A 27,965-nucleotide genomic window follows, 5' to 3' on the forward strand; every position below is an offset into this window, starting at 1 on the left:
TTCTCTGGGGCACCTCCCACTTTGTTTAGCTTAAAGACTATTTCAGTAGGCCCGTTTGGTACGAAGGCGGGCGCATTGAGACGAGCCGTCAAATCTTTCCTCTGGTCAGAAACTGATCATTCTCATCAGAATTCATTGAGAGTTCTGCAAGTATGATGCATCATGTCAGACGGACAGTTAGATGGATACTCCTACTTTCCCATGAAGTAAACATGGATGCTGTTACAGCTACAGCTGCACTAAAAAACAGCTGTACTGACCTTGTGGTGGATAGAGCAGAGATGTACTGATAATTTTTCCCCCCAGCTAATCTTTAGTTCCAATTTTCTGAGTTTTGGGGCACCAGTTCCAATTATTCCCACTGCTACGTCAAAGTATGCGCCCCCCACCTTCATCTGGCTTTTATTGGACTTACAAGGAGTTCCTGAAAAGACACGCTGTTGAGGCAATTACACACCAAAATTGGTAGAAGGTCTAAGTGCTGATGCATTCATTGAATTAAAAAAAAAAAAGTATTCCAGGGGATTAGGGAACACAGCTTCCTGCTAAGAGCTGAAATAAACAAAAACTTGAGATCATTTTTTAAAAATGCTTTTACCTGCCTATTTTAATTGTTCAAACACCAAATATATTTTAATGTGCATTAACACAAACAGTGGAGACCATCTTACTACTACCACAGAAGCTAACATCCTCTACACACAATATGATTTATTTAGTGATATTGCACAGGTAAAATCCATTGGAAGGTGTGATTCAACTGGATCTGAACTGCTGATGATCCTTCATCAGCAGTTCATAGGAAAACTGGCAGAGTGATGGGTCACCAGACAAATATGGAAGTTATTCATACCAAGCTATGAAAGTTTAAAGGGTTGAAAAGGCAACGTGTGGGTAAGAAATGGGGGCAAACTGATTTGTAGCCACTTGTAGAACTTTTTAGTATTTTTTTAGGGCAGTTCTTGGAGATTAGGAGACTACAAATTGCTACATAACCACCACTGTATGAAGTTGCATGCGGACTGGAACGTACCTAAAAAAGGAAAAAGCTTCAAATTGTTTGAAACAAATGCTACATTTGAGACATTAAACCTTCAATAATTGTTTTTTTTTTTTGGAAGAATTGTTTGGATGTAATAAATCTCTCACAAAGTTATTTTTCTGTTTATCCTGAATTGTCGACAAACAGATGAACTATCCTCATTTAGGCTGTAGTTCAGTGGACTTATAAATAAGTTTCTTCCTGGTCAGAAGTAGTTCATTTCCGCTGTCGCCACATTATTTGCTTAGGAATCAGCTACTTTAACAGTCAACAAAGAGATGGGCAATATGGGTAAAAATTATAATTTAATAATTGAATTATGATGATGATGATGATGATGGACTGTATCTAATAGACTGTCTCTAATCCATATGGCTGGATTGAATTAGTATGAATTTCATTGCTCTGGCCGTATATTTGTGTTAAGTTGGGTATGAATTCTAACCGCCTCTTTTTTCCTGTGCTATTTCTTGTGAATTGGAGCTCGAGACATAAGCAGTACATAGACAGTGTATTTGAGTACAGCCAAACAAATGCAGCGTTTAGTTACTGCCAACACTGTAAAAACAACTCGGTTAAACTTTCAGCTTGTTCTGCTGAAGGCAGTATGAGGAAATGATGCTCAGCAGGCATATATCTGCATGGCACCGAAACACCATTCCTCCACACAACACCACGTACGGCTTCGTGTTTTTTTTGTTTTTTTTACCGAGCGGTCAGTGTAGCCGTAAGCTGTGGAAATGGGCACAAGATGAAAAGTGTTCGCTCCATTCTTGTTCCCTGTGGCAGTGGAAGTGTGTGGGCAGCAGCAGAGCGAAGGCTTGTTCCTTTAAGGGTGGTGTCGGGGGCAGTCAGAGGAGGAGGAGGAGGAGGAGGAGTGTGGCAGTCTCCGCTCACTTCTCCACAGCGAGGGGACTCCGAGAATAAACAATTCCCACAGACTGCACGCTCCACACCGCAGCTCGCGTACAGTCGCAGTTTGAATTGGTATCGCTTTTTTTTTTTTTTTTAGTCAGGAGCAAAATTTGTACCTTCCTTTCTTTCTTTCTTTCTTTCTTTTTTTCTTCTTTTTGTCAAGAAGCCCTCTTCGCCATTTCTGCCTGCTGCCAAAAGTGTCGCGGCCGCTTTCATTGGATTTGCCTCCCCTCCTGTCGAATAATAACGATGCGCCTCTCCGGCTGACTGTTGGGTGGACGAGCAGGTAGGGGAATGAATCTACGTGCCGCACATGAACGCACTGCCAAATATGTGGGAATTGTCGTTGTAAAAGCTGGTTTAGGTGGGGAAACACTCGGTCGACAGTATGTGGAGCACTATGACAGTTGAAATCGTCTCTTGCTAAGGATGAGGTTGGCTGTTTTTGTGTCGTTGAAGTGGGCAGGGGCACATATGGACATGCACAGTAGCGCTGACAAGGCTGCATAAAGAAGTGGCTGTGTGAGGCTGCCAGCCCTTTAGCTAACAGCCTTACGCTACCCGGTCCTCTCCGCCTAAAACCAGACCATTAAGCAAACGTTTATGAAGGGGTGTGTAAGTACATTTTGTCGAAGACACAGTTGCCATTACTAATTTTGACCGCGGATATCCTATAAGCCTCCCGCTAAGTGTGTTTGAGCTTACACTGATGGGAATTCCGGCTCATTTTTGAGATCCGGCTCATTTGGCTCGTCTAACACGAAAGAGTCGGCTATTCCGGTTCTTTTAATTTGTTACGTGCAATTTCTTGATAATTAAAGTGTTTATTATTCCTGGAGATATAATAAACCAAATAAAAAGAGGCATTATCACAAATAATAGTACAAGATAAGTAGTGCAAACGCTTTTCAGACTGATACTAATTTTCGATTTTATAGGATTGATCTGGCAAGTCCAATTTAGGCTTCCTCTTTTCCATTTATGCACGGAAGCAGATGCCCCCAATCCTTATTCATTTTAAAATAAGGCAGAAATGAAAAGTAAATTTCTTTATTGACTCTAAATGGTAGTAATTCTTAATTTTGGTGCATTTAATGAATAAGAATTCAATTATTTGGCATTTTCAGCACTGGACCTTGCTGAGCATAGTCCAGAGCCAAATAAAAGAAATTGTCTAATTCCAATCCCTGATTGAGTTCTGCATCTCTAAACAGTATACAGGTAAAATAAGGACCTTAACAGACTTTGTTCTGGGAATTTTTAAAAATGTGGTCCATGCATGGTCATTGTTGCATTCTGCAATTCATACAACTATTTTAAAGTTGCCTATTGAACCCAACAGTGACCGTGATTGATCACATGACAGAATGCATTTTTAAAAAATATATTTTTGCTGTTCTTTCTTCTATATTAAAGTTCTTTAAAGCTGTTTTTAGTTCAGAAGACAGGAATAAATCTATTTATTTGTAGATTTGTAGATAATTTATGAATTCCAAGAATTTGAGGTTAATGACTTTTTCTTTTTTACAATTTTGAGTCATTTGTTTTTCTGCAGCTCCAAATTTCAACAGAAGTGAAAAGCAGTTAGACTGGATAACTAACTTACACCAGACTGTGAGGCTTGACCAGAAAGTCTTTATTTAATTTAGAAGGAATGCATTACACTGCATTACATAAACAAATGATCTAAAAATATAGAAGGTAAATTCAAACATAACCACATTCCTGCTGTCAACCAGGAGATTTCAGAATAGCAGTGAGTGCATGACATATTTTCACACAAACAATAGTATCTTGACAATAATGTCTCCAAAACATAGTTATTTCTTATGATGCGTTTATTAAGAGTTTTTGAGTGATATTGTTTTTCTAGTTCAGACACAAGCAACAGAAATGACTAAATTACCTTTAAAACGGTTAACAAAGCTATTAAACCCTGTAATGTCCGTTTGGGATATGTCAGTGGGGTCGATTCTTCAGGGGCCCAGCCAGCCAGTCCCAGCAGCCGCTAGTGAGATTACAGCAGCCTTGACGAATATAAACGAAAAATGCAAATGTCCCTTTCTGAACAGTATCTATAAATAAAATCTGTTAAACAGAAGGTTTTAACTTTAAAAATGGGTGCAAGAATGAGAATAGCATGTATTGGAAATGGTGAATCAAATGACATAAGTTATGTAATAATTTAAGCAGTACTTGACAAGTTCTTCATAAACATTTTAACAGGTATTGTCTATATACCAGCTCATTACAGATTAGTACTTGGAATGATAGTTGTTGTTTGTAGCACGTCAGCGTCTAAAATAGCTTTTGAGTGTTTTGTAGGGGATCCTAACTGATATTTCCAATTATCTGTTAGTTATGACACCAGGTACTTTAGCTGTACTTTTTTGGCCTTCCTGTTGTACGTTTGAAGTCTTGCTCTGTCTTGCTCTCTCTTGCTGCTCGCAGCCAAATAAAGTCATGTCATATCTGGCTTCCTTTTGAAAGCTCTTCTGTTCCCTGTGTCACTGACATAGATCAGCTTGATATCTTAGTCCAAGCTAATGCTCTCATGATGATTCATTCACTATTCAGGAAATATATTACTTTTGAGTTTCCACATAATACAGACATAATTGTGTCCACATAATACAGACACCTTAACTGAAAACAACACATCAGGGCTCAGTGTGGGACGGTACTTTCATAAATTCACACATGACTAGTTATAACTGGAGTGTCACGTTGGAATGTATTCACCAACTGGCTCAAACTGTATTCTGTAAGTCACAGAGTACTTTTCACCTGTGTTTTTTTTTTGCCTTCCCATTACTTTTTTTTTTTTCTTCAAAGTTTTTATTTTTATTTTTTTTGCCTCACTTTGCGGAGCTGCGGGGGAGGGAACCGGAGCAGAAGCTCAAACAGTGCACAGAGAGTAAACCTGTGGTAGAGATTGTTACAAATGTTGCATAGACTTGTTGCTACAGATCTCCAACACAGCTGAGATGACATTTTCCTTTTGGTCATCATGGTCTGGAAACATGACTTTTGCTATGATCTTCATTTGCTGTTTAGTTTGTTCTTGCTACCTAAACTCCCCTGCCATGTCTTCTTGTCGGAAACCTTTGTCTGTTCCCCTCGTAGTTCTTGAGATAATCAACAGCCGGTTGGTTCTCTGGCGTAATCTATTCCTTTGTACCATCAGGTCAGATATATTTGATTGATTTCAAAGATTTAAGTTTTTTTTTTTTTTTTTTCTGTTATGGTCATTGACCAGCTGTGAGACTTTTGCAGCGGACTCTCGTAGGCGTTGTTTCAGTGGTTTGGATGAGTGCGGAGGCAGGTCAGGGCCGGACGTTTTCTCAGAGCTGCAAGCGACAGGGCAAAGTACAACTCCAATTCACTCTAAAGGCTAATTACCTTGCTTACTGGATAATTTGTGTCGTAACTCAGGTTGAGTGAAAAGTTCTTTCAGAAGTAAGTTGCAGCTCAAAAAAACTCAACAATTTGAGTGATATAAAAAAAAAAAGAGTGCAACTTTTTAAGTCCGTCTGCGCCTGGAGGTTGCCTTTTAGCCTTTCTTTTGTCGAACATTTAAGCTGCTTAATTATTTGACCTGAACTCACAAGATGTTCAAGGTAGCTCGGCTCGTCCTCTGCTGCCTTAGATTACTAAACCTCCACACACAGCCTGAATGCAAAGCTGCTCGACAAAACGACCTTTTTTTTTCTTTTTCTTTTTTCCTGGCCCTGTGTTGTAGCTCAGTGTAACCCGCGTGTCAGACGAGCTTGATTTGCCTGAACCATCTGCTGTGGTGAGTGACGTGTAGTAAGTACCTGCAACCGACAGAGAACATTCAAATGACCCGATGCAAATGATGTGAAGGCTGCTGAACGTCAAGACTGGACTCTGCACTTGTCTGTCTTGTGTACGGCTGTTTTCTCACAGCAAAATCTTATCTGCCATCAAATAAACTAGAGCTGCTGTTGCTGCTGCGCCGTCGTGGGACGTCGGGTGTTTTGACGTCTTCGTGGTCTGCAGTGTGATGAAACACAGAATCTCATGCCGTTTTGCTACTCTGTCTTTTTAAGGGTTTCGGCGTGTTCCGGTGTGGCTGATTTCAGCGACAGATATCGAACATCAGTCTCCTGTAAGCGGGTGGCTCCTGCTTTTTGACGACTGTGATCCTCTGGAAGCAAGAGAGGAGATAGGATTAATGTATATTTCACCAGAGCAAGTTTGTGCATTTACTGCAGAGTTCTTGATTATTATAGACCTGGGATATGCCAGCACTTGTGTTGTTGGCCACTGAACTTGTTCAAGGGCACTTTGACTGTGGCTGTTGAGGAGCAGCAGTAAGTTTCTCATCTCCTTATGGGCCGGCGCTTTTGTGCCCTCTGGGGATTCAAACACATGAATTGCTTAGAAAATGGCGATAGCATCTTATGTTAGTTTGTAGCACAGTCAGCGTTACATAAATAGCTTTCTGTGTGTTTTGTAGAGGGATCCCTAACTGATATTTCCAAATTATCTGTTAGTTATGACACACAGAGTACTTTAGCTGTACTCTTTTTGGCCTTCCTGTTGTACGTTGAAAGTCTTGCTCTCTCTTGCTGTCTCGCAGCCCAAATAAAGAGTCATGTCATATCTGGCTTCCTTTTGAAAAGCTCTTCTGTTCCCTGTGACTTCCATTCAAACTGATCTGAAAATAGATCAGCTTGAGTCATCTTAGTCCAAGCTAAATGCTCTCATGAATGATTCATTCACTATTCAGGAAATAATATATTACTTTTGAGTTTCCACATAATACAGACACATAATTGTGTCCACATAATACAGACACCTTAACTGAAAAACAAACAACATCAGGGCTCAGTGTGGGACGGTACTTTCATAAAACCCACACAATAGACTAGTTATGACTGGAGTGTACACCGTTGGAATGTAATTCACCAAACTGGCTCAAAACTGTATTCTGTAAGTCACAGAGTACTTTCACCACATGTTTTTTTTTTGCCTTCCCCAATTACCTTTTTTTTTTTTTTTCAAAGTTTTTATTTTTTATTTTTTACACGTTTGCCTCACTTTGCCGGAGCTGCGGGGGAGGGAACCGGAGCCAGAAGCTCAAACAGTGGCACCAGAGAGTAAACACTGTGGTAGAGATTGTTACAAAATGTTGCATAGACTTGTTGCTACAACAGATCTCCCAACACAGCTGAGATGACATTCTTTCCTTTGGTCCATCATGGTCTGGAAACATGACTTTGCTAATGATCTTCATTAATGCTGATTTAGTTTGTTCTTGCTACCTAAACTCCCCCCTGCCATGTCTTCTTGTCGGAAACCTTTGTCTGTTCCCCTCGTAGTTCTTGAGAATAATCAACAGCCGGTTGGTTCTCTGGCGTAATCTATTCCTTTGTACCATCAGGTCAGATATATTTTGATTGATTTCAAAGATTTAAAGTTTTTTTTTTTTTTTTTTTTTCTGTTATGGTCATTGACCAGCTGTGAGACTTTTGCAGCGGACTCTCCGTAGGCATTGTTACTTCAGTGGACTTTGGATGAGTGCGGAGGCAGAGGTCAGGGCCGGACGTTTTCTCAGAGCTGCAAGCGACAGGGCAAAGTACAACTCCAATTCACACTCTAAAAGGCTAAATTACCTTGCTTACTGGATAATTTATGTGTCGTAACATCAGGTTGAGTGAAAAAGTTCTTTCAGAAGTAAGTTGCAGCTCAAAAAAAAACTCACAACAAATTTGAAGTGATATAAAAAAATAAAAAAAAGAGTGCAACTTTTTAAGTCCCGTCTGCGCCTGGAGGTCTGCCTTTTTAGCCTTTCTTTTGTCGAACATTTAAGCTGCTTAATTATTTGACCTGAACTCACACAAGATGTTCAAGGTAGCTCGGCTCGTCCTCTGCTGCCTTAGATTACTAAAACCTCCACACACAGCCTGAATGCAAAAGCTGCTCGACAAAACGACCTTTTTTTTTTCTTTTTTCTTTTTTCCTGGCCCCTGTGTTGTAGCTCAGTGTAAACCCGCGTGTCAGACGAGCTTGATTTGCCTGAACCATCTGCTGTGGTGAGTGACGTGTAGTAAGTAACCTGCAACCAACAGCAGAGAACATTCAAATGACCCGATGCAAATGATGTGAAGGCTGCTGAACGGTCACAAGACTGGACTCTGCACTTGTCTGTCTTGTGTACCGGCTGTTTTTCATCACAGCAAAATCTTATCTGCCATCAAATAAAACTAGAGCTGCTGTTGCTGCTGCCGCCGTCGTGGGAACGTCGGGTGTTTTGACGTCTTCGTGGTCATGCAGGTGTGATGAAAACACAGAATCTCATGCCGTTTTGCTACTCTGTCTTTTTAAGGGTTTCGGCGTGTTCCGGTGTGGCTGATTTCAGCGACAGATATCGAACAATCAGTCTCCTGTAAGCGGGTGGTCTCCTGCTTTTTGACGACTGTGATCCTCTGGAAGCAAGAGAGGAGATAGGATTAATGTATATTTCACCAGAGCAAGTGTTGTGCATTTACTGCAGAGTTCTTGATTTATTATAGACCTGGGATATGCCCAGCACTCGTGTTGTTGGCCACTGAACATTGTTCAAGGGCACTTTGACTGTGGCTGTTGAGGAGCAGCAGTAAGTTTCTCATCTCCTTATGGGCCGGCGCTTTTGTCAGCCCTCTGGGGATTCAAACCACAGACCTTTAGGCCGCCGCCTCATTTCTCTAATTGTCTGGGCTCAATAATATCCACTTGGAGTGTCCATTCAGCCAAATGGTTTTATTGTTTATTCAGTAAACACTCCCCAACAATAGTTGGTGCAGAGCGCCGTTATTGGGCGGAGATGGTGTTTACAGCAATTAGGCTGTAAATTTCTTATTGGGATTGAAGCATTTCTCTCAGATTAACGAGACAAAAGTTAATGATGATCTGATGTTTTTACTGTTAATTTGAATCCATGCTTTTTTCCTCTGGAAATGCAATATCTATCCTCAGTTATCTAACAGACTTAAAGTCCTGTTAGTCTTGTGGTATGAAAACGGTGGTTAATATTTAAAGCAAAAATGTATCACAGTATCTGTTTTTTTTTTCTTCTGTAAAATGAAAGCAACATTTACGAGAAAGCTTATTTGTTGTTATGGTTTCATTATTGTTTATCGCCGGCTAAATTTTGATCACTTTCTGCTGTGGTTTTTGAAGACTTGGAGTATAATGAGCTGATATTAGCTGGTTGATTATCAGTGTAGCTGCTTCTTTAGCCTGCAGCCATTTGCGAATCAGACCTGCAGCTTTTAGTTTGCAATTTGTAGATTTGAAACGGCATCCTCTAAATGAGAGGGACAGCTTCATCTCCCTTAGTTTTGGAACCGGCTCAACAACAGTGACGAGCAACAAGTGGGGGAGGGACAGAAAAGAAAATTCCCCATCACTCCTGCACTTCCTCAGAGCTGTCGGGGTGGTAGCAGGAGGACATTTTGGAACCTTTTAAAACCTCGATGCGTCCTGACATGGCTAATATGTGAACCTTAAATGTTCACAGTAAATGACTTCGAATGCGTGATATCTGAAAGCTAACACAAGCCGACTCTGCATGAACTCTGCCACAGCTTTGGTTCTATAATGTTGCTGAGTTGAATGGTTATTTTTGAGTGGCAGCATAAAGAAAAATATTAGCAGCCACATCTGATGCACAAGCGAGATCTGAAAACAACAGTGAAGAACGACAAAACCGCTGTTCCTCGCCTGCTGGAGATTCATTTTTGCTCAAAAAATGTATCTGATGGGACACTGGAAAAGACTATTGTGTGCAAGTTGAGCTAATAGGAGTTGGCCTGTCACTAGATCTATTCAAGTCTAAAATAGCATCTTAATGCTAAGTATGTTGCAGCAGCACAGACGTCCCCAACGCTAATGTCAGCGTTCAGTCCACATTTTGAAATAAACTCTATGAATGATTATCGGTTCCTGAAACACTTGAAAGCTCATAGAGTATAATAGCACTTTGCTCCAATCTGATGACTGAATCACCTAAATAACAGATTAAAAACAATGAATGTTTTATATCATTAATGTCTTTATTCAGTAATTTAGCAGCAAAAAGGGGTTTTGAATTGAAAATGTTTACCAATTTGTCGATATAGTTTTTGATTAAAATTGCGATTAATAAATTACACACACTGCAATTGTTTTAATCGGTTCCCGCCACAAATTTTTACGCACTGCTTCTCATATCATAATGGCTTTTATGGCATGTGAAGGTAAAGGGCCAACACAGGTGGTCTGGCCTTTAAGTGCTTACTTTAACAGGAAGGACGAAAACATTGGTCCGTTGCTTTCTTAGTGGTAGAATCGTTCATTTAAGACTTCCACTTAACGTCCCCTACTTTTACGCTTTGTTTACATTCTTTCACTTTACAACTGGGTTGCTTTCGGACCAGCCGCAGGACCAGTCGAGTCCTGTCAGGCTGAAACTCAACCTACTCTGGCCATAGAGCATCTCTGCTAGCTCTTCAGAGAAAAGCTTTCAAAACTATATAGTATTATTTTACCTGGTTATAAATAAGTTGACAAGAAAAAAACCGTCCTGAGAATTATGCTGTTCTCTACTATGAGATCACAGCATGGTCACTTTTAGTGTCTTTGTGTTGTGAGCTGTTCGTATGATGAGCTGTAAGTAAGGGTTCTCAGTTGTGTCAGCGTTGCCTCATTCAAAGACAATCGCTCCGATTCCTGCAGGTGTATCTGCCTGAAACAGAAGGCAACCAAAGTCAATGGAAGTCATTTTGATGACAAGGCAGGAGCTGCTAAATGCCTCTCTACAGCCGTTGCTCCCAGATAAAGAGGCGGAATGACGAGATGTGTGGATGAAAGATGAACTCCTCCTCTGTGGCCCCTGAAACCTGCACTAACCCGGCCTCATCAGAGTGACACTCCTCCCTCTTCCTCCACGCCCTCCGTCAAGCGTCACCTCCAGCTTGCCACTCCTCTGCCTTCGTTTTTCACCTTGGCCTTGACGCAATGACAGGCCCTTCAATTATCCCCACCGATTGATTGCTGCTGATTGCAATTGCTGTGAATTATTTAGACCCTGCTGAAATCACCCACTAAAGGGAAGGAGGACTAGCGAGGGCGATATTGCTGGTCAAATAAATCCCATGTTTAAAGTACAACTGCCTTTTAGGGCTGTTCGAGTAATCTATCGATTATTCTGACAATTGAGTAATTGAATAAAATATTGGTAAATACTACCATAACAGCAACATTAATACTGGTTTGCATATTTGTGCATCCTTAAAATGTATTTTTCTGTAGCTTAGAAAACTAACCCATAATAAAAGCAGCTCATTATTTAAATCAACAAAATCTGAAATCAGTCGATTAATAAAAATAATGTGTAGACTAAATGTTTTAGTCTCCACAGTTCACTTCCATCAATTTAATAGATGAACTCTCACTTTGCACAGAACATTAGTAGCTTTTGTGTTTACGTGAGCGGCGGGATCTTTGGCACCTTCGTCACACTCAGAAACACATACAGCATGTTTGGTCACCCTATGCTATGCCATTAGTACTTAGCGTTTCTCAACAACTCATTGGCGGAAATGAGGGCGTTGCGCAACACAAGCAGTCATCGGGACGGAACTCATGGCCCTACGTAGTAAAACATAATTTAACAAAGCTTCGAGGCATATAATTTGCCTTGAGGAATTTTAATAATTGAGGTACTCAAATCGTTTGATGAATCGTTACAGCCCTGCCGCCTTTCAAGTCGAGCAGCTGTGCAACCCAAAGTTTACTGATCAATGAGGGATTGCTGCTGCAGCTAGCATATATCGAGAGTTATGAGCTCAGCTCCAAAACCCATTTACCTCCCTCCTGTCCTACATTTGGTGACAATCGTTGAGATGCAGACCAAAACGGCGAACCTCCTGGGTGACGTGAGAGGACCTGACTTCTCCTGGCCGGACCACAGTGGTCACACTAGTGGAGTGAACTGGAGCTGACTCCCTCTTGTCTCTTTCTGTCTCTCTCTCTCTGCTTCACTTGCTCCTGTAGCAGAGCTGCTGCCCTGAGGGTTGTAGAGGTGCAGTAGGAAGGTTTCGCTACCATCATGGTGAAAGCCCAGTCAGGATACTGCAGTCAGAGAAGGGAATGGTCCCTTTTTCTTTTTTTTTTGCCACAAGCAGGCCAGTGTCACTGCCGCGAAAGAGTGGGCGGCTGTATCGGGAAGAGAGGACAGACGTTTGCAGATAGGAGACCTGCCAAGCCTGGATGTGCATGTAATAGAAAATGTCTGCTTCTCACAGAGGAATGAGTGTTTTCAGCTTTTGTTGTGGCTGTCTAGGGGTGCAAGTATGTGATTAAATCTATGCTGGGCTTTGTTGTAGCTGTTCATCTGTTAGAAGAGGCTACGCTACCTTCTCTACAAAAAACTATTTCTGCTGCATCCAAGTGCATTATTGCAAAAGTCCTTGCCGTGTACCTAAGCGGCCTAAGGGCTGAAGGCCAGAACACAGGGTCACCAAGCTCAGAGGGTGAGGTCGACCGTTATCCAACTGGATCTTATTTTAACCAGGTTATGTGGCTGGAGTGCCAACGAGAAGCTGCAGCTAAGTGAAAATGCCACTCATTCTTGAAGAGTCCCTGGCCTCGTCAAGGTTAGTGGTTTGTCTTTGCAAGTTGAGGGATTGATGCATGAGCCTGTCTGGCGCTGAATTCAAAGTCCAAGGCTGTCACAGGCAGCAGCTCTCCACCCAACCCCTCCACCCTCTCTTTTCGCAGGCTATCACAGGGCCCTGTCCTTCCCAACTTCTTAGCAGCCTGTCCTTTTGGGAACCTTGAGCAGCCCAGGCAAGGACATAGCGTCTGGTGCAGTAAGCCTGTGGAGAGAGGGGGAGGCTTTACGTAACGTTCTGCTTTAAACATGGGTGTATGACTTCCCTGACACGGAGCGGTGTAGAGCAGAGCAGCACGGCTCGCGGCATATGTCCCCTCGGTCCACCCCTCCCGGACAAGGAGCGGGCAGAGAAATCCCTGCAACTTAATTATATCTTTCTCTTTTAAAAGCTTTCTTTTTAAATTAAATTTTCCCAGGCAATTAACTAAAGAGGAGTTTTCAGAATTTATGAATGAATGATGGATATATTGCACAGGACGACAGCAGAGAGAGAGAGAGAAGGAGGTGGAAGAGAAGTAGAGGGCATGTATATTACAGTATGAGATTGAGGGCTCTGGTTCTGGAATTTCTTTAAAGTGGGAATAAAGTGAAGATTAGCTCAATTCAGCTAAAATGAGAGTGAATGTGTTGGGTGATTTCCAAGGAATGGGGTCTGGTCACTTCACCCCTACTTTGATCATTTCATACCTGGAAAGGTAAGAGGAGCAATCCGCCACAGGATGTTTGGTACCAACAGCAATTTCAGGATTTTCTACCCACCTAAAATGGAACTTTCACACATTCTTTTGTAATTTAATTCAGGGCCCTGCATAATTGGGCTGAAGTCGAACTGTCGACGCATGATCTTGTGAACGTAGTTCACAAGATCATGCGGTGGAGGAAATAATGATTTCATTTTATTTTTTTTGTTGTTGGGTGAAGAAAAGGACAGGAGTCATCAGCGTCTGCCCGCTCCATTGGACCAGAACCGGACAGAGGGAGATTAGTGTTTTGGTCCAACACTAGGTACTTCCTCATGGCCTCAGACAATTGTTCCTCAAAACTATCCATCCTGCTCTCAGGGTGAAAAACTGACCTCTAGAAGATGAATAGTTGCAACATGAGGCTGAGAACAAAATGATGCAATTTTCGTCACGCAACTGCGAAAATAGGAGCTGATTTCGGCAATTCAACCCGACCATGCAGAGAGCATTTTAGTCTACTCAAAGTGTGCTTGTTTCAAATGTGGATATGTTACTCTACTAAATGTTATCTAAGAGCAGGGTGTTATTTTGGTTTGTTGAGAGGTCATAATTTCATATGTTTGAGTCGACTGGCCCAGATAGGATCACTGCAAACAGTTGTAATATAAAATGTTCAGAAAACAATACACAGTTAAAGTGGGTGAAAGCTGGTTTATGTAGCTGGCTGATGAATTACAAAATGGTTTGTTTACAGGTGTGGAAGTAGGCCAGGGCAAAATGCCAAAGGGGAATTGACCCAGAACCCTTAACTAACCTTAAACCTTCACATTTTTGTGGCAACGTGTTCATTCATTACCAACACTTATGCTACATCTTCATTCTAGAAACTCTGTTTGCTTCATCTAGTATTGTGTAACTTTTTGGCTACTAGTGATGAGCTGAATGGTTGCCGGGCAACAGGAGTACCTGTGCGAATGGAAGTAACACGTCAACGCTTCGGATGGTCTGTCAGAACGCTTCATTGAGGAGCATGCCACTGCATTTCCCTGTGAAAGGCCTCACTACTTGAGTTGTTCCAAGTGGAGATTTGTCAATCATCAAACAAGATGTTCCATTAGAGAGGCAAACGATCTCCCTGTAATGATTCTCAAATTACAGATTGCCATAGCATATTGTCAATGCACACCTAAATGGCTGATTGCACTTTCTTTGGTAAAACATGGTTGACCAGTGTCTAAATCAGTGTCTCAATGGAAACATAAGTGCACTCCTTTGCCACAGAGGAAGGACCGAGGTCATCTGGCATAACCTCAGTCTCCCTTCAAGTGCTCTTGTGAGTTTCTCAAACATGCTGTCCTTCTTATTGAAGCTCCAGCCTACTTGTAAATCCATTAGTGAGGTGGTGTTATGCACCACAGTTCTCACTGTGGGAAGTAAACAGAGAGACTGTGGTTGAGAACTAAAGCTTTCTCAGAGTTGTGTTAGAAGGCTCCCGGTTGCAGAGAGGAGCCATTTGAGAAGAGATGGAGAGCAATGGGCTGATGACTGGAGGCAGCCGTGTGACCTATTACTTAGGGAAAATGGACTGGTGACCAGAAGATTGCTGGCTCATGCTCTGCTCACCCTCTGCCCTTGAGCAAAGGCAATTAACCTGGATTCCTTCAGTAAATATCCAGCTGCAGAAATGAAAAGAGATGTGGAAGAGTGATAATCGCGTAAGTGACTTTGAATAAAAGTGTCTACTAAGCGGGAAGATTAATATGGCTAATAGAATCATAACTTGTTTTCAAGTTATCAAGGACCCAGGACTGCTGAACGTGTAGAGTGAGTGGACCCCCCCTCCCTTCCTCCTTCTCTCCTGCCTTCCACACTCCACCTCTTCCAGCTCCTCTCTATTTATGCACTCTTCCACATGCACGCATTTACAGACTTCTCTCTTTTCCTTTGGCATTAAGGCCTGACCTTGACCTGATTGCTGAGGCTTTTTAAGTAACTCTCCAGAAGGAGATCCAATCATGTGACACCGTTCACCCAGCCTCACCCGCTATCCTCTCTCCTGACCTTGCATGTTTATGAGGATAAAGGGAGGGGCGGTGGTGGTGAGGGTTGGGGGGAGGGCGCTCGCCACAGGGCTATGTGTAGCTGTAGGGGCTGTCATTCAGTTGGTAATCACTCCACGGTCAAACGGGGTTGAGGTCGCGCCAGACGCATCCCGACTGTCTAAGCTCCACCACCGCTATCCTGTGTCCTGCTTCGACTGCGGTGACGAACTGAGCAGGTTTAGTCATCCTCTCGGTTCTCAATCACTTAAACCAGCATATGTCAGGGAAAGGTCATTTCTTGTGCACAATGATTCATGTGCAGAGTGAGCTGGCCGCTTGGATTCCTGTTATTGCAGTTGCCTTCCCTCACTTAGACACTCTACAGCTGCCCTGCTGTTTCAATCTCACTGGCTCGTTGTCTCTCTTTAGAGCTCCCTGCTGTCTCTGCCCCAGAGTATTTTTATGCTACTATGTTCACATCTCTGCCTCATGGATATGTTTACCATATGCCTGGGTGTATCAAGACCCAAGCTAACTTTATACAACTACTCTGACGGGGGTCACCCACATAGCAGTTCTTCCTTACAGTGTCAGTGACCTTTTCAAAATATCTTGTGTCTTTATGCTCTGAAAATCAAATCAGTGATTAATTCTGCTGTTTTTTTGGCCTAATTAAAGTCTAAAATTGGGCAATATGCAGCGTATTATTACTCTGTAAACAAATTCTGAACAAAACCACCCATTTTTGAAGTCTCAGGTTTATGTGGTTTATGCCTTGCTACAAGGATCCTAACTTTACTTAAAGCAGGATAAAATTATCATTTGCAAAATGATCACAGGAAGTAAGTCTATTTGATGACAGGTTGCGTTGGGGAGTCAGCATCTAGCTGTTTATCTGATTTCTGCAAATATTCCTCTAAGCTCAATTATTTGACTGTCTTTACATGTGCATTAGGAATGCAGAGTTTATCGGCGCTAATATTGATATCAGCTGATATCAGTCATTTTCAACAATTCATTATTGGCCCGATAAAAATGAGTCGTGATATTTGTTTGGTCATGTGACAGTGTTGTATTGCAGGATTGAGGGGATTTTAACTGAATCAGAGAATCAGCGGTGATGTTTTTATTTTTTTCAAGGTTTTGAGAGGCTAATGAAATTTCGGTAATATTATAATAATATTAGTAAATATTGGATATCGATATTGGCCCAAATTCTCATGTCAGTGCATCCCTAATTTATATAATCTAGACAAGTACCAATCAGAGTATTGAGTTATGAATTTTGTTGTCTCAAAAGTGGTTGGCAACAGTAGGGTAACTGTTATTAACTACGCAGATGCAGACATGACCTGCTCGGTCTTTGCGGAGGTGGATAAAATCCGCTGGTAGTATTGGTTTCTCATGTAAGTATCGGCCAATTGCTGATCTCCCAAAATTAAGGAAATCAGAGTCGATATATTGGTGCACTCCATTCCAAATCACATCACTATTTTTCTTCTGCTGTTGTTAATAGAATAAATATTTTAGTTTGTAAATTTAGAGTAATAACACACTTAAGTCATGTAGTTAAAATTTAAACCAGTGTTTCTCAGCGGTCCTCTGAAAACTTGAAGGAAGATGAGAGAAAAAAAAAATCCAATACAGTCAGAAAATATTGATATTTTTTTATTTATCATAAAAGCTCATCTACATGTCAGTCCTTATAAAATATATGTTAAAATAATTTAATTGAAATGCTATTGGACATGCTTTCTGACTGGCTGCCAGTCAGATTTACCAAACTACTTTTCTCCTTACGCTAGCATAGCATGGTCAACTAAAATCAAAAGGTTTGAGGCAACATGCTAAATGAATGCAATAATTGAGTATAAAAATGATTAAAAACATTCTAAAAGTTTGCTCTTTGTATATTTTGTAGTACTGCTAGTTTGCAAAGAGGGTCTCCAGGCAGTAGTTAGTGCTTTTTCTGGTCCCATGGCATGAAAAAGTTTAGGGACCCCTGTTTTAAACAACCTCAAAGAATTTAGACTTTTTTATCCTGCTCCTTTCTTGTTTCGACCAGCTGGATGTTCAGCTTTGTTGACGCACTACAGAACGGGCTTTAGACCTCTACTCTGTGTGCGGCAGCAGGTTGTGAGATCAAAAACCAGTAAACCAGTTGCTGTCTGTTCAGTTAAACTATGAGCCATACAGATACAGTAGAAACAACCAGTAGCCAGTATAAACTGGTTGATTATTTTCAGACTCGACCAGCCAGAGGTGCTCCTCTTGTGTAAGTGCCCTACGACCAATAAGACACTTGACACATTACTAACCCACATGTCCTTTTCAGCTGCTAACGGTGGAAGCTTCAAGAAGCTCGTGTAATACGTGTGATTCTGTTTTGTTGCACTGAGATCACACCAAAGGTTATCATAGAGGAGTTAGGTGCTTGTATAACCGTGTTTACAAGTCGAACATTGGCACAGGAGCCAGACAAATGTGCTTTATCCAGGGCCTCTTTGTGTCTAAGCCTCCTTCCCTTCCATTCAGCATTGACCTTGGTACTTACGAAGAGGCAGGGCTTGACCTACATCCGCCCCCTTAACTGGAACTATCACTGCCAACCCCCGCAGAATAATAAAAAAAAAGTAGGACTTTCATTCTCCTCCATCCAATAGTTGCTTTGTTCTTCCTCTGTCCAGATTAGTTGCTTTAAAACACAAAGTAGAAAATAAAGCAGTTTCAGCGCTTACACGGCAACATGGGAAAGTGTAGCAGAGGACTTCATGGCTGTCTCCAAGGCACCAGCATGTCTGAGAGCGCCGGGTCACCGTTAGCACGCAGCGGGCTTAGCATGGAGATGGTGAGAGTTTAGAGGCAGGTCAACCCTCGTCTGCTTTTTAAACGTGTCAAACTGTGGCTAACGCTAAGCAGGAACCACAAGAACACACAGAGATGGTGGCATCTGTTTGATGGGGAGGCGCTAGCATGCGGCACTCTAATGTTTAAGGAATGTCTCCTTTTAATTAGATCAATGTAACAAACTTGTAAAACATTTGCTGAGTAGGCATGGGTCAGTATGAAAGCCTGATGGGGAAAATAACCATCTGGAGCAGATGGAAAAACTCTGCTTTAACAGAAAAACAACAGAAGAGATCTCACTGTTTTTATACGACAAGTACTGCTGCTAAAACACCAGATATTGTTCTAATATTGATTTTGCTGCACAAATGCATGTAAAAGAAAAGACACAACACCAGTGAGAGTATTAACAGCTGTTTCATGTTATTGTCAGCCACAGAAAATGTGAGGACCAAACAAATATTTTTCAGAATGCATCAACCATGGATGTGAAGGTTAACTGATTTGTGCAGCTTTTAAGTAACATCTAGATTTGTTATTCTTTCCCTTTTTTTTGTTTTGCACTTGTTTTGGTCAAATTCAAGCTGTTCAGATGAAAACAGGGGTTTTGTTGGTGTTGTAGGACTGTGCTTCTGCGGCCATTCCTGTAATGGAGTAGTGTAATTTTTCTCACCAGCGACACTGACTGTTTGGGAAGTGTGTGCCAAAATCAACAACTGAAAGGTTGATGTGCAAATCTGTTGGATGGAAGACTCTGCTCAAGTTGATGATTTTAAAAAAAAAATGTTTGAGTGGTGAATTGAAATCTTTGTCTATTTCTCATGTATCTTCATGGATCATTGGTAATACCACGGTAGTCTGAACTGGAGTATAGCTGAGCATGATGTGGCCTGAAGTTTGTGCCTCCAGTTGCATGATCTGTTCATAGACATGTTAGCAAATTTTGGGGTTTTGTTTCACAGTGGAAGTCAGTAAGACCTAATTTATACCTTGTAGTTATCTTCACTAGCTGTGTTTCTATTACAAATGTGCATACAACTTTGTCAATATTAGGCTAATGTGTGGAAAATCTGGCATGGATGATTTTAATTAAATGTGCCAGGCAGTGAGAAACACACACACAGGCATGATTGACAGCGCTTAGACCCTGCTCCTGGCTCTAACTGGTTATTTCTATTTAGCATTGAGAGAAGGCAGAGCTAAATTTGTTTTGAAAGCAGCACAGGATGGTTTAGGTGCAGATACATGTATTGTTGTGTTCACCACAGTCATTTGGTGACTCTGCTCCCAGATTGCAGCCGTCGGATTCGCCAGCTTTTCCCAGGCTTGCTTCTACTAATGGGTCTTCATGCCACTCTCTGTGGCAGAAGGCCATGGGCCTGGCAAATAACTGTTGCGATTGACGTACACACTCGAGCTAGCAATACAGGATATTTCATAGAAAGAGAGAGGGGACACCGAAAATTTTCCGTGGCCACCACTGGATGCAGTTGCTCAACATTTGTGAAACTTGCATTGAGGGTGGTTATTATGTATTTTCCAGGCACATACACTTTACACCAAAGTTTACAAGCCCTTAGCACTATTTTAGCTGATAAGCCGTCATCTTGGTTGTCACAGTTGTATGTTATACTACATGTTAAGACATGACACAGAGAGGAAACATGGGGTTTCCCCTTATTTGTCTGACACACTCGTTTTACTGTGCTACTGTGGAGAAAACTACAGTGTATTTGGTTAAATCTATAGCAGCACTGGTAGAAATTTCAAATTATTGGCTGAAAAAGCAGACGAAAAACCTTGTATTCCTCCGACAACACCTGCATGTTGCTGGCACAAGGGAGGTGTTGCTTACAGAAGAGAGAGATGTGTGACTCTGTGTAATACAGAGCAACCAGTGCCTGGGAGCAACTGTGACACATAAAAAAAAAAGCTTCCAAAACTCAAGAAGAATTGCTGAATTAGTCTATAAAGGTTCTCAAAAGGTAATAATTAAATGTCACTCCGAGTCCTACAAATATAGCTCTTGAGTGGAACTAAACAAAGGTTGCTTAGCAACAGCCAGGCACCGTTGAGTGATGAGCGATGGTTTTTGGCAGGTGAATTAATATTTAAATTAGCAGTGGAAGGTGCGCGTTGATTAGGCGTTTTGCACGATCGTCGGAGGCGGCGAGAAATCCAGACGGGCCCCCGGCGGAACAAACTCTCCATCCTGAATGAATGAAAGAGTCAACGCGGTTGTGAGAGAGGGGCGCGATGTGGTGAACAGACCGGGGGCTGAGGGCGAGAAAAAAATAAGAGGTGAATGAGAGAGCGCGGCTCGGATAAGGAAGTGGTTGCATGAGAGCACCGTGTGTGTGATCTCAGATATATCATGTGCTGTCCTGACCGTCATGGAGGAATTTAAAGAGGGCCAGTGTCGTGCTACCAAGCATTAGGGCAGCTCATGGCTCACTTAGCCCTGGAACACCTCTCTTAGCCAGGAGAGGCTCGTAATTTTTCAACTTGGATGACACGTCATACCTTAGCTGGTGTTAAATGACGTGTGTGTGTGTGCGCTTGTGTTTTAAAAAAGCAAAGGATCTCATTTAGACGTCTCGAGTGAGACACGAGATAATGACCATGTAGAGGATGAGAGATGGAAACCTGGAGATGGACTCTGCAGATGATGCTAACCCCTCAGGATCGGCTGTTGTTTCAAGGCGTGGGAGGGGCTCCTGCCAAAAATACACCAGGTCAGCTAATATGGGTTCCTTTAATCCAGAGGCAGAATGCAGGGATCAATCACAGAGCAGTTCATGTGTCCGTCTTATCTTTTTTTAAAACTTCTTTTCTTCTTTTACACCCCACCACCACCACCCTCCCTCCCTCCCCCCATTTTTACTGTCTCCCTCGATCACGCTCTGCAGAGCTCCTCACACGATCTTAGGGAGGGGATAAAGGAGGGAGAGAGAAAAAAAAAAGAAAGCAAGAAGAAAAGTGGGTCAGGGCGACCTATTTTTTTTTCCCACAGTTCACGGAGGCAGAGGGTGGCGGTGTTATCGTCAGTTAGACGAGGAGCGGGGCCTGATGGGGAGGCAGGGCCTTGTCGCGAGACGCAGCCACTCAGAACTGGGTCAGCGGCAGAGGCTACGTCTTGTAAACGGCTTGTCATACCGGGGGAGAAAAGCTGCAAATGAACCATAGATTATACGCCCCAAGCTGAGCACCGAGGTCTCTCCTCTCTCTGCAGCCTCGCACTTCACTTCAAAAAAAAAAAAAAAACCCTTCATAGTATAAGCCTTACAGTGGAGCAGAGTCTCTAAAGCACTGCCACCTCCTTTAAGGTCCTCCCTCCCCTCGCTCAGTCTCCAGTAATAGCGTTTGATTACTGCAGTCAGACCCGACAAGCTCAAACCCCAAGCCACACATGGTTTTAAGTAAAGATTCTTTTCACATTTCTCACTTCTTTGTCACACCGGTGGCTGTTTTTCTTTTTTTCTAAATATATCCGGCTTTCTCCCAGATTTGCCTGGCTTTATTCAGGTCAGTTTATTTACTGGAACAAGTTCAACTGCGGTTTACAAGTGAGCCATATATATATTTGCTTATTCAGCTGTAATGACCCCTTTTTTATGTTATCTGTGTCAGGGCCTGGGATGCGAGTTGAAAATTGGCGCAAGTCAGACTTTATTTTCCTTAAAACGGAAAATTATTATTGAGATCAACAGTCAGGATTCGATATGTGGGACCATTTCCATTATGTTGTTAAAGTGTCGGAGTGAGTGGAGTGCTGTGAACGAAGCCGTCCCCGCCTCACCTGTTGCTACACACTGCCTGTCAGTAGGCTGAAAGAAGAATAGCACAGTTTTGTTCCCAGTTTTTTTCTACAACAGAAAAACAGCTCTAGTAGCACAAAGACAATTTATTTTGTTGTTGTTGTCATAGTTTTTAGTAATATTATCCTAACTTATTTTTGTTTGCTTGAGAACTAAAAACCCCTGACTTGGCAGAACAGTGTTAAAGAGGAATACACATGACCATATTTTAATGTAACGGCTGATGAAAACGACGCACATCTTTAACAACAGTCCCATTAAATGTTCAGCTTGTTAGCAGATGTTTCCGCAGCATCTTTACAGGCTGTGCCACTGACGACAAGATGCGTTTTTGAGATCACCTGAGTCGACGTTCAGCTTGCCGACAAAGAAACATGTCAGTGTTCCAGAATCGTCCTTTTCTAGCCGAACTAGTACACCCTCGTAAAGCAGCTGTACCTCTGTGACTCAGTTGCTTGTAAAACAAAGGCAGAGCGCTGACAGAACATCTCAGAGGTAGATAAGGTAGGAGTTTTATTTGTACCATTTAAAAAAAAGTAATTAATTTTACTGCATCAACAATAAAACCATTACTAGTGCACACACTGTGTAGCTCTTCGAATAAAGAGGATATATAGTTGGGATATTTAAATTTGAAGCTCTAACTCCTTATTTTGCTTGTCAATGTTGACTAAAACACTTCTTTGTTTATGAACGTGTCCAAAATGTTTAGTTTTAGTCCAAATATGCAGTCATATTCAATAAACTATGATCAATGGGTTTTGATGAGAGTTGTCCTATTAAAAGGATGCATGCAAATTGTTCTACCAAATACACCATTTCAATTCTAACTTCCTTCTTGACCAACATTCTGATTGTCTTTAATCCAGACCTTTGGAAAATGTATTGTTGTCACATGTCATAAGCAAACCTGCTGGAAACCATCTGCTCAAGGCACAGTGGTGGCTCCCCATCACACAGACAGGAAAGTAAGAAAGGAAGAAAAAAAAAAAAAAAGAATAAAAAATCTTGACGAAACCACAAAACTGGCTGGAGCGGCTGAGTTCTGGTCCTGACCGGTTTCCAGCCAGACTCGCCTCACCTTCGAGCACGCAAACGAGAGACAGGCCACGGCACGCGTGCACTTCCCCCCCAGGAGGCCGCCGTTGATCGACACGAGCAGTCTCCGCAATTAGCGTTAAGGGGCTCTGGTGCAGAGACATGAAGTTCTGGGGCTAAGAATAACATTCGACAGGTCTGCTGCCCGCCGGCACTGCGGGCCCAGAGGAGAGCGGGACATGCGGACCAACACGGACTCTCGCCACTAATCCGATCCCCCCGCCACGTTTAGCCTCACCTCAGGATATCATGCCTTGTTTGTTAGCGCGACACCTCGGCTAATAAGGCTGTTTTTAAACAGAGCGAAACCAATGCGATTAGCATCAGCTGAGACTAATATAGAAAAAAAAGAGAAAAAAAAAGCAGAAACGGCACAAACACTTAATTGGCGCGAGCGTGTTTGCTCCCATCAAAGGCCGGGGATCTACTTTTCATATCAGGGAGATGTGCTAAAATATTAAAAAGGGCCTACTGTAGAGCTCTTCCCTTCCAGAAGAGCCAAAAGGAAAAAAAAGAAGAAGAAAAACACACAACACAGAGTCGTTTGTGGAAGCACCACAGTGTCCTGAGAGATTCATTACAGGCAGATTTGTTCCACATAGTGAAATATGAGTGAGCTCTGCTGCCTGAAAATTGCATTGCTCCATAAGTAGACCCCGACGCCTGAATAAGCCTGCGATTTTCAGTTCTAAAGGTCTTAGCTCAATATAACAGCTAGTGCAATTATTTGTGAGGAGGAGATCAAACCCAGTGTTTATCCCGCTTTGTCTGTCTGAGACACAAAGGGTACAAAGGAGCGAGCGGCGCCGCCTGCGCAGTCAATATTAAAAGTGCAGTGATTTAAGACTCTTCTTTACCTGCCACTTCACAGCTTTCCGCCGAACGATTCCACCGGAGTAAAATCTGGAAAACATGTTTCATACGAGGCATCGGCAGGTGTAAGATAACCTTAACGTATCATATTTTGGCGTTTACACAGAAATTGATAATATGATCTCTCGCTGCCGACTCGGCGATATACCTGGCTTTACTGCTGAGGCTACAGGTAGACGGGATTTCATCATGATTCAATGTTAAATCTGTGTTTAACCTGGATTTGAGGCAAGGATTATATTTTGGCTACATTCAGAGATTTTAATCCGCATGAACTTAATTAAATTTTACACGCAATCATTAATTCTTCAAACCGCGTCTATAAATCATACAGAAATAACAAACTTAACTCATTTAATCTTGTTGTGACTGCTGTTCTTGCCCACTGAATTTTTTTTATTTTTTTACTAGACTAAAATTGATACATATTCAATAAATTTGTTAAACTAAGTGAAACAAATATAGATTAATTCCACGTAAAATTAAGTTATTAAGCCTTTATTTCTGTTAATTATGATGATTTTCTGCTTATAAACATATCTAAGGTTAGAATGCGGGTACGATATAGAGTTTAATATTTCAGAGTAGAAATTATGTGGGTTTAACAGCTACAAGCAGTTTTTAAAATGCACTTAATCAAGCTATCAATCAAATTGTTAAAACGAAAAAGCAATGAATTCAGTTCCAAATGAGGGATAAAAACTCAAGATGCACCAATCTGACTTTCTTGGCCGATACTGATTTCTGGTTCTGTAAGGAGGAATTTCCTCATTCCTCATTTTCTTTAAAAGATGATTATTGGCTATACTTGACTCATGAAAGAGAGAACGGCCTTCACTTTCTTTGACAGAGGGAATCATTTTAAATTTAAGAGAAAATAATAGGATTTTCAATATTATCCTAACTTGTGCATTAATGTATAGGATCCTGAATGTCATCACACAAAGCCCATCAAAGTATATACTTTTGTTTAATCTGCGTAGGCACTGTTGACAGAAAATGGTGGCAGCAATTATCGCAGATGCTTTTTTTTTTTAATCGAGTCTTTAGCCGATTCCAAACTCTTGCTAATTGGTTAATCTTTTATGTAGATCTTTCCCCTAACAACCACATCTAATACTACCATTGATCAACGACAACTGCCTCATTGTTAAATGTTTGTTAGCATGTTAGCATTAGTGCTAACATATTAGCATTGGCAGCTAAAAGCTAGATATAAACATAAATACTCCCTCCAACACAAAAACTGTAACCCCACATTTTCTAACAGTTTGTTATATTCATCAATAATACAACATATCAACTTTATAGTACTTTGCAATGAACATGGCTAATAAGAGTTTTAGTATGATTTATTACTAAAATAAAGTAGCTGGTACTAAAATTGAACAGTTATTGAATGTAATATTTTCAGACTACTATCCTTGGACATCATGTAAAAAGAACAAAGGGATGTGCACACATCTTTAACAATGTCTGAATTTTCAGGCTTATTTTTGAGCATATTGCTTGGAGCAGGGCAGTGCAAATATTGACTGTATTAGTTGAACTTTGGTTGCCTGCGTCTCAGTTCCAGGGAGGGTGCCTTAGTGTTTGCCTGCCAATAAAACCCCTCTTTGTGCTTTCACGCTGAATTGCGCTCCTCTCTCAGGCAGAAAGCTGACTTTGATAGTGCAGAGTGGAGTCAGAGACTTTGGACTATGGACTACAGTGTTTACTTTAGAAAATCCGAGGTCTTCAGAGGAACCCAGCAGATCACCATCAACCTGTCAAAACAAACTCTCCCGAGTCGCCGCCCCTTCTCTGAGCGGGAGCCTTTTGATTGGCTGCCCAGCACCGTGCTCATCCCCAGGGCAGAGGTCGGGGTGTTTGTTTGGAAGCTGCGGCGGGTCACCGTGTGCCAGTGGCTCGGAGCACAGGCAGCAGGAAAACGGTCTGGAATTTCTCCAAACGGCAAACAACACCTACGTTTGTGAAGGGCCTTCTCATCGCACAGGTGTATTCCCTAAAGCAGCCCCTTCCTGGCCCCCTCCTGAATCCCCTTCCCCGAAATGGCACCGAGCTTGCGCATAAGGGAGTAGGAGGTTAAAAATAAATCCACACGCTCCAGTCAGACATTTTGAAATTCTGTTTCTATCTCGGACCGATAGGGAGGTTAAAGATACAGCATCCCGATAAATCCCTCTCCACCGGGGAGAGCAGATAACGAGTGGCACAGATTGGATCACAGAGTCGTTGAGAAAGAAGGGAGGGATAGGTGGGAAAGGGGTAAGGCGATTGGGCTAGGGGGAGAGAAGAGATGTCTATCAGCCTGTGAGAGAGGGTTTTTTCCCCACGCTCTTTATTTTTTTGTCTTGCAGATCCAGTTCAAGGGCGCCTGCAGGCGAGGCAACTCTCGCTCTTGCCGTGCCAACGCTGTCGCTCAAGGTCATATGAGCCAGTCCTGTGACATTAAAGAGGAACAGGAAAGGGGAACGGGAAGGGAGGGGTGGTGGTGGCGGGGGTGCAGAAGCCATCAGCCACATACACACACACACACACACACACACACACACACACACACACACACACACACATTCGAATGCCAATTGAGTTGTTGGGGTGAAAGTCGCCTTTAACTCCTTCGGTTGTTCCTGTGACACTCCCGTATCTGTCTGGTGTCCGCGATGGGTTTCGTCAGGCCAAGAGCTTTTTAAGGGCAGTAATGAGAGTGTCTTATTCACTGTGCACCAAGCCAAGAGATGCTTGGCTAGCTGCTTTGTAGTTGCCTGCCACACATCCAGCCAACCCTTTTGTGAGACGTAAAGGGTGAACGAATAGATGGAGGAGGAAAGTCACAGTGATAAAACCTCTAGAGAGGGTGGGAGAGAAGAGAAGAAAAGGTCCAAAACTTAAAGGAACAGCGATCTTGTAGAAAGCGTTTGTTTCAGCTGTTAGGTGAGGTTTCGACCCAGTGGAATTTGCCATCAGGCTTTGGCTGCAGAGAGCGCACTCTGCTGCACAGCCCAAATGCACACAGCAGCAGGTGTTTTCAGAGGGGAAAGTAGGGCTTTGGTTGCATATTCCAGGTGTTTAATGTTTTTAACTGTTGCTCTTACTTTAAGGCACGCCGTTTTCCAGTGGCAGCTCGGCTCCTGTAATGTGAATATAAACATGTTGGCGCAATTACTCGGCATCTTAATTATGTCTGACCCACAAAGCTTTATCCACCCAGGCCATTTTCCATTACAGAAAACGGTGCAGCTCAGAAGTGCTGAGTACAGGTTTCCGAACCACAGAGAACCAGCAGTTCCACTTTGGCATTTTGGATCATTGTTTGTTCAAAATGGATTGTATTGTACTTTTGTTTTGAATTGTCACACAATAATACTGACTAGAAAAAAATTGAAATTGGAGTAGACATTAATAGAGAGATGAAGCTCATCTTTAAAAGCTTTGACTCAAGTCTTGGACCGACTCTCATTTTCTGGTTTTATCCCTTCGCCCACGCCGCTCCCCACCCTTTGGCACCTTATTTAAGCAGCAGTTGTTTTACTGGGAAAAGGAATAGTCAGAAAGCCAATATGTGATCAGAATTTTGCCAATTCCTTGTATGTAAACAGTCAGGAGGACAGTATGCCCGTATGCAGTATGTCTTGTAAACAGTTATCAATCCTGCAGCAGACATCAGCTGTGGTTTAAAGCAGCAGTATGCCACTTGATAAAACATATTTGATAAAACTGTCTCCATGTTGTGACAGCATGAGACAGGTAAACTGAAATGATCGATCTCCACTTCTTCCCTTAGCTAGTATTGCCATCTGAGGAAATGCCGTCAGAAGAAATGCTCAGAGCCAAGAGGAGGGTCTTAGTGCTGTCAGTCAACCTCATGTACTCGCTACTAATGGCAGAAAAACAACTTACTGTTAAAGGAAAACTAGCTTTAGCCTGTGTTGTCGGGAATACACTATAGTGCAGCAGAGACCACCAGGGGGAGACGTA

At 42.2% G+C, this 27,965-nt stretch overlaps 1 protein-coding gene across 2 annotated transcripts in view; it reads left to right on the forward strand.

Moving 5' to 3' along the window:
• The first annotated feature begins 732 nt into the window (after positions 1 to 732).
• Positions 733 to 27,965, forward strand: part of nrip1b (nuclear receptor interacting protein 1b) — a 59,459-nt gene continuing 32,226 nt past the window's right edge. For both annotated transcript variants that reach the window (XM_008428284.3, XM_008428285.3), the window contains exon 1: positions 733 to 2,243. The gene's annotated coding sequence lies outside the window, so the exon portion shown is untranslated. The remainder of the gene's footprint in view (positions 2,244 to 27,965) is intronic.

This window comes from Poecilia reticulata, chromosome 14 (genome assembly GCF_904066995.2).
Source record: "Poecilia reticulata chromosome 14, P_reticulata-male-v2, whole genome shotgun sequence".
Taxonomy (NCBI): Eukaryota; Metazoa; Chordata; class Actinopteri; order Cyprinodontiformes; family Poeciliidae; genus Poecilia; species Poecilia reticulata.